At 24.9% G+C, this 13,398-nt stretch overlaps 1 protein-coding gene across 2 annotated transcripts in view; it reads left to right on the forward strand.

Moving 5' to 3' along the window:
* The first annotated feature begins 7,408 nt into the window (after positions 1-7,408).
* LOC135923555 (uncharacterized) overlaps positions 7,409-13,398 on the forward strand; it is a 43,108-nt gene continuing 37,118 nt past the window's right edge. For both annotated transcript variants that reach the window (XM_065458364.1, XM_065458363.1), the window contains exon 1: positions 7,409-7,588. The gene's annotated coding sequence lies outside the window, so the exon portion shown is untranslated. The remainder of the gene's footprint in view (positions 7,589-13,398) is intronic.

The following is a 13,398-nucleotide window of genomic DNA, read 5'->3' on the forward strand; positions in this document are numbered from 1 at the left end:
TTGTTTGGCCATGTATTGACTGGCCACAATTCATACATTCATATTGAAATGAAAAGCTCGGAAAATAACTTGGTGAAATTTCAAATATGAACAAACTTAAGAATTTTTAACAAAAATAATTAAAAATTTATAATATTATCCTTAAATAGTAGATGAAAAATTGAGATGTTAATACCAATTATATCAGTGTATAATTAATTTTTTATATACCTAAAAAATGAAGAAATATTAACAGGTCTTTTACAAGTATTTCATATTTGTAATATAATTCTTAAATAATATATTATGGCCAGTTAACACATAGTAAATGGCCAGTCAATTAATCCAGCTCATAAACTATCTTAGATAGAGCTTCGATTCAAATTTTATTTTAAAGATTAAGAATCGGGCTACATATTAATATAAAATTTGTTTGGTTAAACCCAAGAAAAAAGCAAAAACCAATTTATGGCACATCTCCCCTACGGTGACCAAAATTTTGTTCCTAATAATTTTTTTCCATTATATTGGTTGAAGCATTTATATTCACTGATGAAGCACAAAACTTAGACTTAGACAATTATAACAGAAAGGTATAAAGATATTACATATTTAAAAAAGAAAATAAAAATAACCATAGAAAAATCAAAGTTTTTTTTGCAACTCCCCCACCTCCTTATGGCAATGATCATAATTGATTATATAGTGTAAGTATAAATTCCTATATAATGTTATTTGTTCTGTTATGTCATTTTTCAGGTTAAAATCAGGAATTGAAATGAATGGATCTATGTTGTGTGATAATATTAATAGATATATCAATCTTGAGGATAATAGAATTTTTTCTAAGTTATTATGATAACATTGACCCAATAGATTTCTTGGCTATCAATTGCATGTTCTGACTCTTCTGTTATCTTCTAATTATTTAAATTCCTCGGACTTTTATTCTCAATTAGTATTAGATTAGAAGGTTTATTTGTATTATTATGGTAATGAATAAAAAAATTTAATCTCCTTGTTTCTTTTTCTTCATTTTTTATAAACAATTTTATGTTTTCTATTTTTTGCAAAATTTTATAAAGATATTGGATAAATAAATTATATTTATCTACCAAAAATGAAATAAAATTGTTCGTATTAATTATGGCCTCGGTCATCATTATATAGCAATTCTAAATAATGAGCAAATTTTTTTATTACACAAGAACACTCATTCTTTTTATATATATTAACGAAATAGGGTGTTCGCTTGCAATCTGCTATATCTCATACCTCGTAGCATGAAAATACCTAGCTAGTTTCTGAAAAAATCGGTGCTTTCTATATGAACTCAAGTCGAAGTTTAAGGTAATTCCACAATACACTTATATCATTGAGTTATAGACGCAACAACAACGATTTTCTTTTGTGTGTATTGAGTAACTTAGTTATATAATATTTTAATAAAAACAGATAGAAAATCAATATCGTTTGTCGCTATATATCATTCCCCTAAAATTATATATAATATAATAATATATAATAATAAATGATAATAACATAATTAATATAAAATAAGTTTTAAAATATTCAAACCCCCCCCCCCCCTCCCCCAAATAGATCTCTCTAGTGTCAGACAGGTGCCCGCCTGCTTAAAACCCACACTAATCAGTGGGTTCCAGGTAATTACAAAGTCCGCCTATCAAATAAGTTGCAAGTTTAATCCCCGTTGTGCAAATTTCTTTTTCATTATTTTTTTGTTCTTAAAATTAATTTGATGTCAGATGCGATGTTAATCTTCGGCAAAATCGTGTAAAAACCGGGCTAAAGATACATCTTGAAGAGATCTGGACAAATAACCGAAGGATTTATAAGGCTGGACCTTGTCTAAGAAAATGTTCATACTACTGCGTTTAGTTGAAAAAGAGACATCTTTGGCGTTTTTCAATCGTAAAATATTTATGAGAATAATTTTATGCAACCTTTTTTTTTGATATAATAATATGTTATAAAATTATAAATTCGTTTTTGAAGGTTTTGAAGCATCAAATAAATGATTATGACCTTCAAACACCTATTTTAAAAGGTATTATTATATAATCATAAATTTTAAAATTAAATATAATAATAGCTAAACAAAATTAGGTAAAGAGAAATTAAAAGGATTAATATTTTAGAATACAAAAATGATAACATTTTTTTCATTTTAAGAAGAAGGAAATTCAGTTTTATTTTCTGAGATTTAATATTTTTTTTAAAATTATTAATTAGATAAAATTTAGCAATGATGTGTTAAGATAACAGGTATAATAAATAAAAAAATTTTAAAAAATGAAAGAAAAATATACAAAATTTTTTTTAAAATTTATTAGAATGATATTAGAGATATCAGCTTTAATTATATAACTTATTAAATTCTCTAAGTTAATGAGTTATTTAAGATTAAATTGTATTTTGATAAGAAAAAAAAATCAAAAATGAAAATTTGAAAAAAATAGAATAAACATTAGATTATAACTTACTTCGTTAAAATTAGATCCTCAAAATGGACTTGAAAATTTTTTTTGAGCCTTATAATCATTACTCGATCGTTATAAGCAAATTATTTTATGCAAATTAGTTCGGTTGGATTATATCACTTTTATCATGAAGAAATGTTTAAATTTGCTAATCTAAAATTTCTATGAATTCAAATCCTTGACATCCTCTGAAAACAGGCTAAGTGATAAATAAATTTTTTGACTTAGAGAAGGTAAGTTTAAAAAGAATTGAATTTTTATCGTTCTCCCTAAGAGTTAACAATAATACCAATTCCAACCCCAATAAACCAATTAATTTTACTTATGAATTTTATTAATATTCTCGCACTTCCAAATAAATGACGACCTTGATTCATGATTTTTTTTTCTTGATTGAATCAAAAATGGGATCTTAAACCATAAAATTGATAAAAAAATCCGCTAATAGACTAGGTTCTAATATGTTGTAACATAAAATTTTGTGTCATTTACATGCAAATGGTTTTGGTAAATAACATAAAGCTAAACCAAATATTTAGGATTTCTGGCAACATGGTGTTGTCAAGGCCATTTTAAAAAAATATAGCACCTTACTCATTCATATGTATATTTTTGGTGAAATCAAGCCTAACCATTCATATAAATGATATTAGATAAGATTATTGTTACAAAATGTGAAATTTAATTAAATGAAATAATATATAATTTAAATAATTACAAATACATCATATAAATATCTGTTCTATACTTGGAAATATAAAAGGTCAAACACCTATTCCACATAAACAAAGCATTACGTCCAAGGTATAGGCACTTTGGTTTGCATCCCACCAAAAATTAAGGGAAGTATTTCATAAATGACGGAATATTTTTATATTTTTTATAACAAGTTTTATTTTTAAAATGAGAAAATTTTATTAAAAAATCAAATGTATACCACCTAATATCTATTGAGAAATCAGCAGAGATGCACTGAGTGACACATTTATATACTTTGCATCTTTAAATATATCATTAGTTCAAATTTAACTATAACCATTTATTTTACTAATTATGAATTAATTTTTTTTAGAAGATACCCCAAGTTGCATATATATTTTTTTTAATTGTTATTTAATAAAATTTTATGTTATTTTAATAATTTATTTTATTAATTTTTTTATTTAAATTCTTTTCCGCGTGGCGTATTTTACGAAATTAATCACCAAAATAAAATAAAAACTAAAAGTTTAAATTTAAAATAATTATGGCTTTGTTTTTCTGGGATCAAAATCGTAAGTTAACCGAATCGTTAAACAGGTAGCAACCTTTATTAGTTATCAAACCTTTAACGAACCCTTAAAAATTTTGCATCCGAAGCTAAATGGAATTTCTAAGGGATGGGGTTAGAACTTATTAACATTTGTATAGATTATCATCGATTAATTTTGATTGGTCGGTCAGTATAAGTTAGTCTTTTTTAAAATTAGTATTTTTATTATAGTTAATATTTGTTTAATTAACAATAATATATTTTTGCCCAGGTTTTAATGGTTAAACAAACCAAATTTATTATTTATCACGAACTAGCCTGAACAACAATCCCTTATTTTTACATGAATTTGAACCTAAACGAAACCGATATTTGATAATGATAAATTGGACTATAATAAGCTATATTCAAAAAAGAATTAAATATATGATTCGAATAATCCGCAATAGTAGTGAAAGAATAGTAAATTACTCGTCTTGTTCGAACACGAATAAATCGAATTATTAAAATATTGAAATAATTATTAATATGTTTTCAATAAAATTTAATTATTTGATTTCCAGAAATCCGAATGGTAGTTCAGGTTTAGGTGAAAAAAAATCACGGTGCTTGTTCGGTTTGTAAAAAATAATAATGTCGGTTCGGTTTGAACCGTTGAAATCCTCCGATTTAAATCTTTTTTGAAATTTTGATAAAATTTTATCACTATCTTATATAAAATAATATTGATTGTATACATTTAAAATATGTTTAAGATTCTCTTCTATCTGTTATATCTATTATGAGAAATAATAAATCTCATAGTTGAGAACTCTATACTCAAACTTGGGTAGCTACTACGGTCTAGCATTATACAAAAATATCTAAAAAATGGTTGCTGTTACTTATTATTCAAAATGGTTAATTAATAAACTTTAAAAGAGTTAGAAAATCAAAAGGGTTAAATAGGTTAACAGATCTTTTTATAGGTTCAGTTTAGATGATAAAATTTACCGTTCAGGTTTGTTTTATGTTCTGTAAATAATAACGGGTAATATCGGTTACGATCTCTGGTCATTTCCACTGATAACTTGTTGATCTCCAGGTGATGTGATTAACAAGGTATACAGCTCCTTTGGAAGTTCTTTTCAAAAACTTTTTGTCTTAAAAATGCATTTTAATTTCATTTATAACTTGATTTTTTCTTTATCATTAGATTAGATTATTAGGTAAGGCGATAGCTGATGGGTATATATTGTTTTATTTTTTGTATTTCATATCATTATTTGAGCGCATTTTATTAATTTGATTTTGCAGGATAGAATACCCACCCTATAAATTTCAGACAATTTTATGACAAACTTTTTAAGAAAAATTTATATTAATTTTTTCATATTTCTGAATATTTTTAATGTACATTGAAATTTCTTATAAATTTTATTACAAAATTGTCTGAAATTCATAAGATGGGTATTCTACACATATTGAGATGCATTTCCGGCAAAATCACATTTTTAATTTAATAAATAAAACGCACTCGATTAATAATCTAAAATGCAGAAAATAACAAAATATTAAAACAATACCCATCAAATTATCGCCTTAACGATTATTATAATAATTTTCTTGTTAAAAATTATATGTCCAGATTAAAAATTTTAAAAATTCTGACAATATATTTTAGTATAAATTATTTTATAATTAAAAAAATAAATTATGTAAATAAATAGTAAATTTTATTATTTAAACAAATCGAATAATGGGCTGTCTGATTAATATTCGGTTTTAAATAGGCCTAGCCTGTGGTATGTGTAAAAATTAAGTTATTGGCATTGGTACTTATGGTGTAATATATTTATAAATCCTTGTAAGCTTTTTTGTAAATGGAAGAACAAAGAAGAAATTGCGGAGATAATTTTATAGGTATTAATTCGAAGTTTATAAATGGGAGGGGGGAAGGATATAAATTTAAATTAAAAGATATTACTGGGAGATACAGGGAATGTGATGTATGTTAGATATTATAGGGATGTTATAAAAAATGGAAAAAAAAGTAAAACAGGGGAAAAACAAAACAAAGGAAAAATATTATTTTAGCGAAATTTTTAAATAAAAAATTAAATTTATAAAATGAATAATCTTATTTTTTAAAATCCAACTTAGTAAAATAAAAGGATAGTTATTAGAGGTGGGCGCGGGCCGTGAAATTACGCGTGATACATCGTGTCACGGTGGGCCACAGCGTGAGTGTGAATAAATTTTAAATTATAAGGCGTGACGGGCCTTCCCAAAATTTTTCCCGGGCGTGATCGGGCGTGAACATGAATTTCCCGTGAATCACGAAAATTTTAATTTTTAATTATAAATATAAATTTGCAATTTTATAATTATAATACATATTTTCTAATTTAATTTAGTTCTTTTTTAAAAAAGAAAAATTTTTGAAAGCAAAAAATATTCCGGCATTTTATAAACAACATCTGGTGTCACGTTCTTTTTATGTTTAGGTGTTTTGTCGCGAGATTTTTTACTTAAATTTTAAAATTTATTCTCAAGCACTTAAGGTAGGCTTAATTCTAGATCCTTATTTCAAAAGCCTTAAGTTTTTACGAAGAAAAGGAAGATATTTACAAAACAATCTTAAAAATGTGAAATGATATAAAATTAGATGATATGCATAAGTCAATGCCAACTGTCATTTATAACTTTCCTAATTCATCCTACATTCATAAAAACCATATATTCTAAATGAAACATATTTTTACCGATGAAAGCTGTGTGAATTTAAAATTCATCCCATAAAACAAATAAAAATTGCAATATTTTGAAGTTTTGGACAGGAAAATTTATTTCCTTTTTTGAGAAAATTAGAGAGCAAAATTTTGTCCCTGGCAAATTTGGCTTCTAGTGAAAGGTTATTTTCTGTAGCCAATCGCCTATTAAAGGAAAGGCGTACACACTTGAAATAAAAAAAAATAGACATTCTACTTTTTCTCAGTAAAAATTTGGATTTATAATATGTATTTATTTTTCGTTATTATGGATTATGGAATTAAAGAAATAAATAGAATAAATTCAAATAAGTGTAAAAAATTATTAAAGTTTTGAAAAATTTAAAAACACCCTGAATTATCGGCCGTGAATCAAAATATTGCTTTCGTGAGCGGGTCGAGTCGAAATTTTTTTAGTGGTAAGCGTGAATATTTTCGCGCCCACCTCTAATAGTTATATTATAAATATATTTTACACATAATATTTGAATATAAATCCTTGCAGACCCCTTCCCCAAGTTTCGTTTTTTAGTTATAGGAATTTTTTACCTACCTGTGTAGGATTAACGAGGGTGCCATATTTGCCCATTACTATGTCATTTTCAAACAATATTCAAATGTAATGTATAATAGAAGGAACGATATCAAAAAAAATTTATGATGTCACCAATTTGATTGACATAGGATGGTATAAAAATAAAATAAAATTTAATAAAAATTTAATATTTATTATATTATTATTATAATACCGTACCAATATTCCAAATCAAACATGTATTTCTTATTTTATTTCTATTCTTCTATGTAATCTTTAACCAAACCCAAAACATTTATATAAAATTTTGTAATTCGAAATTTAAAAAAAATAACAAAAAAATGATAAATTTTAGAATAAAACAATATTATTATAAATAATTATCAAAAAAAAAATTAATAAAATTTTAATGCCTTATGAAAAAATATATTAGTTTAAAATTATAATTATTTTAATAAAAAGGAAATTTTATAAAAAATTATTCAACAAAAACTTAAAATTATCGAAAATAATACCTTGGCGCTTCTCTCAGGTGGATCAATACTCAATCCCGTTTAGTTCCTATTTTCAAGTTAGAGAGCCTTTTTTATATAAATATATTCCGTATCTAATCCAATACATATTAGCTTTTTGCAAAAGAAAAAAATTTAAAAGCATTATTTTTTATTACAAAATTTTATTTACACTTTTTAACTTTATTATAGTTATATTAAAAATTATCCCATTGTTTTATATTTTTTATTATTATATTATAATATAAAAAAATGTAGTATTTTTTAAAACTTTTTAATCTGAAATAATGTAACAAAAAATGTTGGAATTTTATTTTAATCATCATAATTCATCATTTTATAATTAACCGGCGTGATTATCCAACACATCACAAAAATATTTTTTATAATTATTAATCTTACCTATATAACATAATAAATAGTAGAAACCTGCAAGGAAAATGCTAAAAATTCTGAACTGAGCTTAAATTTAAAAAAAAATTTTACTCCGGATCAAATATATTTGATAAATAAAAAATATTTATAAGCCAAAAATAATTTTCAATTTAATCAGATGCTATAAATTATCACCTCAAATTACATCTTTTTTTTTAAATTATAAATTTAATAGTTGATAGCCCCTAAATATGTGGTATATATACATTTCAAAATACGTAGTTATACCTTTATACATTATTATTATATTAAATTTTATAATGCAAATATTTGACTTATACCACCTATACTTTTTAAAAATATAAGCAATAATTTAATAAAATTTAAAAAGGTAATCTTACTTTAGAAGATAAATAAAATAATGTATGAACTTGACGTTTAATATTAAAATAAAAATATCACTAATCCAAATGTATTTTTAAATGATGACCTGCGTTCTTCGACTAAATGTTACTTGTAAATATTTGATGATAATTACGAGGAAACTTTCTTAACAAAAAATTAACTACCTAATATTATGATAACAAAAAAGACAACTTACAAGATTAATGAGTCTATCTTTATAATAATAAAATGGCAAGGAAACCAAAATTTAAATACTGAAATTTTATTCAAAATTGATAATAGCATTTCATAATAATCAATAAAATAACACAATTACAATAAAATAATTTTAAAAAACAAAAAATTGTCAAGAGGTTCCTTGGAAACTAAATTAGAGTAATTGAAATGCGATTTGAATGCATTATATAATTTCAATTTCATTTTTTAAACCTACAATTTTAAGAAATTTATAAGATATGTATGTTGGTCTACTGGGCAGACCCATGAATTTTGCGAAGGAAAAATGACAAATCATATCTGCAATAGAGATCATATTTCAAGACCAGGATTTGTAATTTTTTTTCGTCTACCCCGGATTTTATTTTGGTTCGATTAAATTTTTAAAATTTTGCTAATTTAATGCATTTAAATATTTTGGTTGTATTGAAGATATTAGGAGAAAATAAATGTTAAATGATCCCCTAGATTTTCCTTGTTAATTTTAATTAATACAATTTATAAAAAATTCTAACAGGGAATTTTTTAGGCCCGATCCGGCAGGCTCGTGACAGGTGATAGGCTCCAGGCCGCTAAAATTAGGCTATTTTAAAGAGCTAAATTTTAGTTCCTGTGAATTAATTTTGATTTCTCTTTTTTCTTGAATAAATTGATTTTTTTGGTAATTTTAATTACGAGCTTCTTTTCTTAGGGCTTATAGGAAATTGGGGTTAAAGAGCCACAAATATTTTCATCCCCCACTAACAATTTCAAAGTGGCGCGTCAGCCAGTATTATAATAATACTATTCTTGGGCAGGTAGGTCTGGAAAAAATTATAAATCAATTATTATGATAAAAAAAATGATAGCGCGTCAGCTGAAAAGTTGAAATAAAATTTATCTTATAGCGAATACCGAACATAATGTCCCAGACAAAAATACCCCAATATTAGAAGAAAAAAATCAAATCCTTAAAAAACAAGATTTTCCTTGCCCGAGAGATAATATATTCATAATTAAAACATATTAAATTCTTCATTAATTTTTTTTTTTAAATGAGCTGCTCCCCTTTTTTCCATATATTTTGCACGAGTTGTTCAGCATTTGAGATAATTACGGGTTCTAGCTATTTTGGAACATGAGTATTTTTTTATAGTAATGCAATTTCATGAGCTTTGGGTTAATTTTTTTTTCAAGTTCGATTCAAATTTTTTTTATTTAAACTGTTAAAAAATACGATATTTCTGAAAGCGAAAAAATTCAAGTGCTAAAGAGATACATAAAAATTTGGTCTGAAAATTTTAAAATTAATGTCCCAATCCCACCAAGTCTGGGCAAAGGTATGTCCAACTGATCTGACTCGGCTGGATCGAACTCTGATCTGTCCGCGCAGGACTTTGCGTTGGATGATAGTTAAAATGATTCTCTGGGCATAAATGTCTTTAACAAAATGGCACTAGACCAAAATATACCAATTTTCAAAATGCCTAGATAAATGAAATTTAAAAAAATAAATATTTAAAATAAAATAATTTTTTAAGGGGTTTTAAGAAAATAATGGATCGTTATATGAAGGCCTTATGGGTTTCCAACTTTGAATTCTTTAGAAAAGAGACAACATAAATAAAAAGAAACTAAAAAATTCAAATTCAGAAAAAGATACAATTTTTTAAATAAGATATTCATAGTAGAGATCTGCATAAGTAGGTCTGGCCTAATATTTTTTAAAAAAATTTGGGCCGGACCGGGTCGGGCCTTAAATTTTTTTTAAAATATATCTAAATTTATCAATTTTATGTTGAATTTTTATGTAAAATAAAAATATGTGATTTTATTTATAGAAAATAGACGCCATATAACATAAATCGTTTATTTTGAGTAATTATAAGAATTAATTTCTATATTTAAATAAATTCGGGCCGGGCCAGCAAAATTTTTTAAAAAAAATTTCGGGTTCGGGCCGGGCAAAACTTTATAAAAAAAATTTCTGGCCGGGCTTGAAAAATTAGGCCCGATGCAGATCACTAATTAATAGTGAATCGCATTTCCAATACTTAAAATTTAAAGGAATAAAAAGGGGACAATTGACAGCACTAAGGATTGTTTCCATATAAAATCCCTGACATAGATACGACAAAAGGACTGAAAAATATCACGGACAAAAAGATACTGGATAAAAATAGACCAATTTTAGAATTTTTTTTAATGCTTTAATAAAAGCTAATTTAAAAATCCTCTTAGGGATTTAAAATTATTTCAAAAGTTGGGGTATTTTCTTCAGATGCCTTTTTGTTTGTCCGGGATATTTATGCCAGTAATTCTTCTTTATGAGATGACTAGTATAATAAGTACATTTTTTCGATATTTAAATTATTTTTTTAAAATGAGTATTTTTTATATTATTTGCACGTCATATTTTTCTCTGTTAAACCATATAATATAAGTATAGGAATAGAAAATTAAATCCTATTCCTTAGAAATAAAATGAATTTAAAAATTAGTCCATCTCAACCAATCCCAGTGTTCATAAAATGTGTTTAGTTGTTACTATAATAACTAACTAACCACTTTAATTCATCAATTTATACTTTCTATTCACTTTAAAATCTTGTGAATAGTTAAAATTCTCTTTATATTCTTTTGAAAAAAAATAATAATAGAGAAGAAACAAGAGAAAGGGGAAAACTTACAAAATATAAATTGTATTTAATATTTACTTATATACCTGATCTGATCACATCATTTTTTTAATATTACATTTCAAATTACAATTATAAATTTAAATGTAAAATAAAAATGTGCGACTAAATTATATAAAATTTAGTTTTTAGTATAAAAGAAGAAAAGAAAATGATGGTTGGTCCAGTCCACCACTAAAAGGCTGTATATCAATATGGAAAAGGAAATAACATTTTTATCGTATAGAAAACAAAATACAAGGTATAGTAAGAGAGAAAATATATAAAATAATTATTCCATTAAATATTATATTTATTATTTTACCTGTAACATAATTTTAATAAGATATAATATATTGATTTGTATATTTGTTTGTTTTAGATGATAGTCGCCTTATTAGCAAATAACAAAAATTATATCAAATATTTTTACATTAGAAAAGGGCAGTTTTTGAGTATTATGAACTAACTTTAAATTTGTATTTGTTTTATTATCTATCTTTGATACGACATGTGAGAAAATTAAGAATGATTAAAAATCAAATTCGAAGTAAAACTTCTTAAAAAATTATTACAAGTATAAATAAATTATTATATAAATAATGTACAAAAATTTTGTAGACTGGCGCCAGATAAGTTTCTTATTCTTTCTCCCCCTCCCTTTTGCCTAAAATAATTAATTTTGTATGATATCCAAATTTATCATTTTTCATAATTTATGTTCTTATTTTAAATGATGATTAAATTATGTGTAATAAAATATAAATAGGAAAAGACAAGAAAGGCAATAAAATTTTTATTCTTTTTTTTATAGAAGAAAAGGCTAATTTTTAGAAGATGATGGGGTAGAACATTTCCGAAAGACCTTATATCTGAAAAGGGAAGATCGCAGCTAAGATAAGACTTCGATGTATGCGATTATTGATGTAATATTACGATTTAACAATGTCCATTTAATCTAATAAAGAAAATCACAATATCAACCAGAAATCTGCATTTCCCAAGACGGGCAACGTCTAAAATTTTTTTTGTATTTATTTTGGTGTTCAGCAACATATTTCGATTTAAGCATTATATTTTAAATCGGACCGGGCAAAAAAATTAAAAATGGGACGGGAATTAACTATTTAACTTTATTCCCGGCTATAAAGAATTTTCCATTAATACCTATGATATCAATTATTTTATAAATTCATGGTTGAAAATACAATAAACCACAAAAAACCCGAAATAAATAAAGAGAAAAAAACACCTTACATGAACATGACCATCATTTTTTTTAAATGAAATTGTATGGTCAATGTTGGTTAAGTTATGTCAATTTTTTTTGTCATTCGATCCTATTATTTACATTAAAAAAAATGCTATCCGTTATTGATATTGCTAATGATAAAGCTACGATATTGAAGTTTGATACCTATTCTTTATTTGAATAAAATAATTTTTATTAATCAATCAATAGCGTTTTCATTTTCAAAAAGTAGTTTTTTAGGTACGAAAATCTTTGCTATGCGATAAGTGTAAAAGCAAAAACAATTTTTGAAATCTTTCCATTTAAACGGTTCCCATACTTTAAAAAAAGGAAACTAACATCGTTACTATTTTTACGGAGTAACATTTTAAGATTTATAACTTTTTGGATAAACTAGAAAATTAAAAGCGCTCGGGATAAATAAGAAATTTGTTTCTATGCTTTTTTTCTGAGATCCGGCTGAGAAAACATTTGGGAAACTCTGACCCAAATAGGGAATTATTATTATCGATGTCTTATGCTACCGAATTCAAAGGAAAAATTGTATTCTACCTCAAGACTTTGATAGACACACGCAGTGAATTTATATTTCTAATATAATCTATCATATCACCGCAACACCATTTTCAAACAAATTATAGGTAGTTAAATAATTCTCTCTACCAAAATAATGTCAAAATTTATTCAGAATTGTGTTTAAATTCACATTGACAGTGGCGTAGCTAGGAATTTTTCCCAATTTTAATTCTAATAACACATTTCGACATAACTTTTATAGATATACGTTTCAATTTATTATATTTTTATAGAAATCAATTTACAAATAAAGCGATTATTTAAAATATATATTATATTGCTTTAATTATAAATATTATATTGCCTTATTTATAAATTATATACTTTAAAACTATAGTCTTTTGAACGTATAATCTAAAAAAAAATTTTTTTGCTCTGGGGGGGGGGT

Source organism: Gordionus sp. m RMFG-2023, chromosome 2, assembly GCF_954871325.1.
Source record: "Gordionus sp. m RMFG-2023 chromosome 2, tfGorSpeb1-WG-v2, whole genome shotgun sequence".
Lineage (NCBI taxonomy): Eukaryota > Metazoa > Nematomorpha > Gordioida > Chordodea > Parachordodidae > Gordionus > Gordionus sp. m RMFG-2023.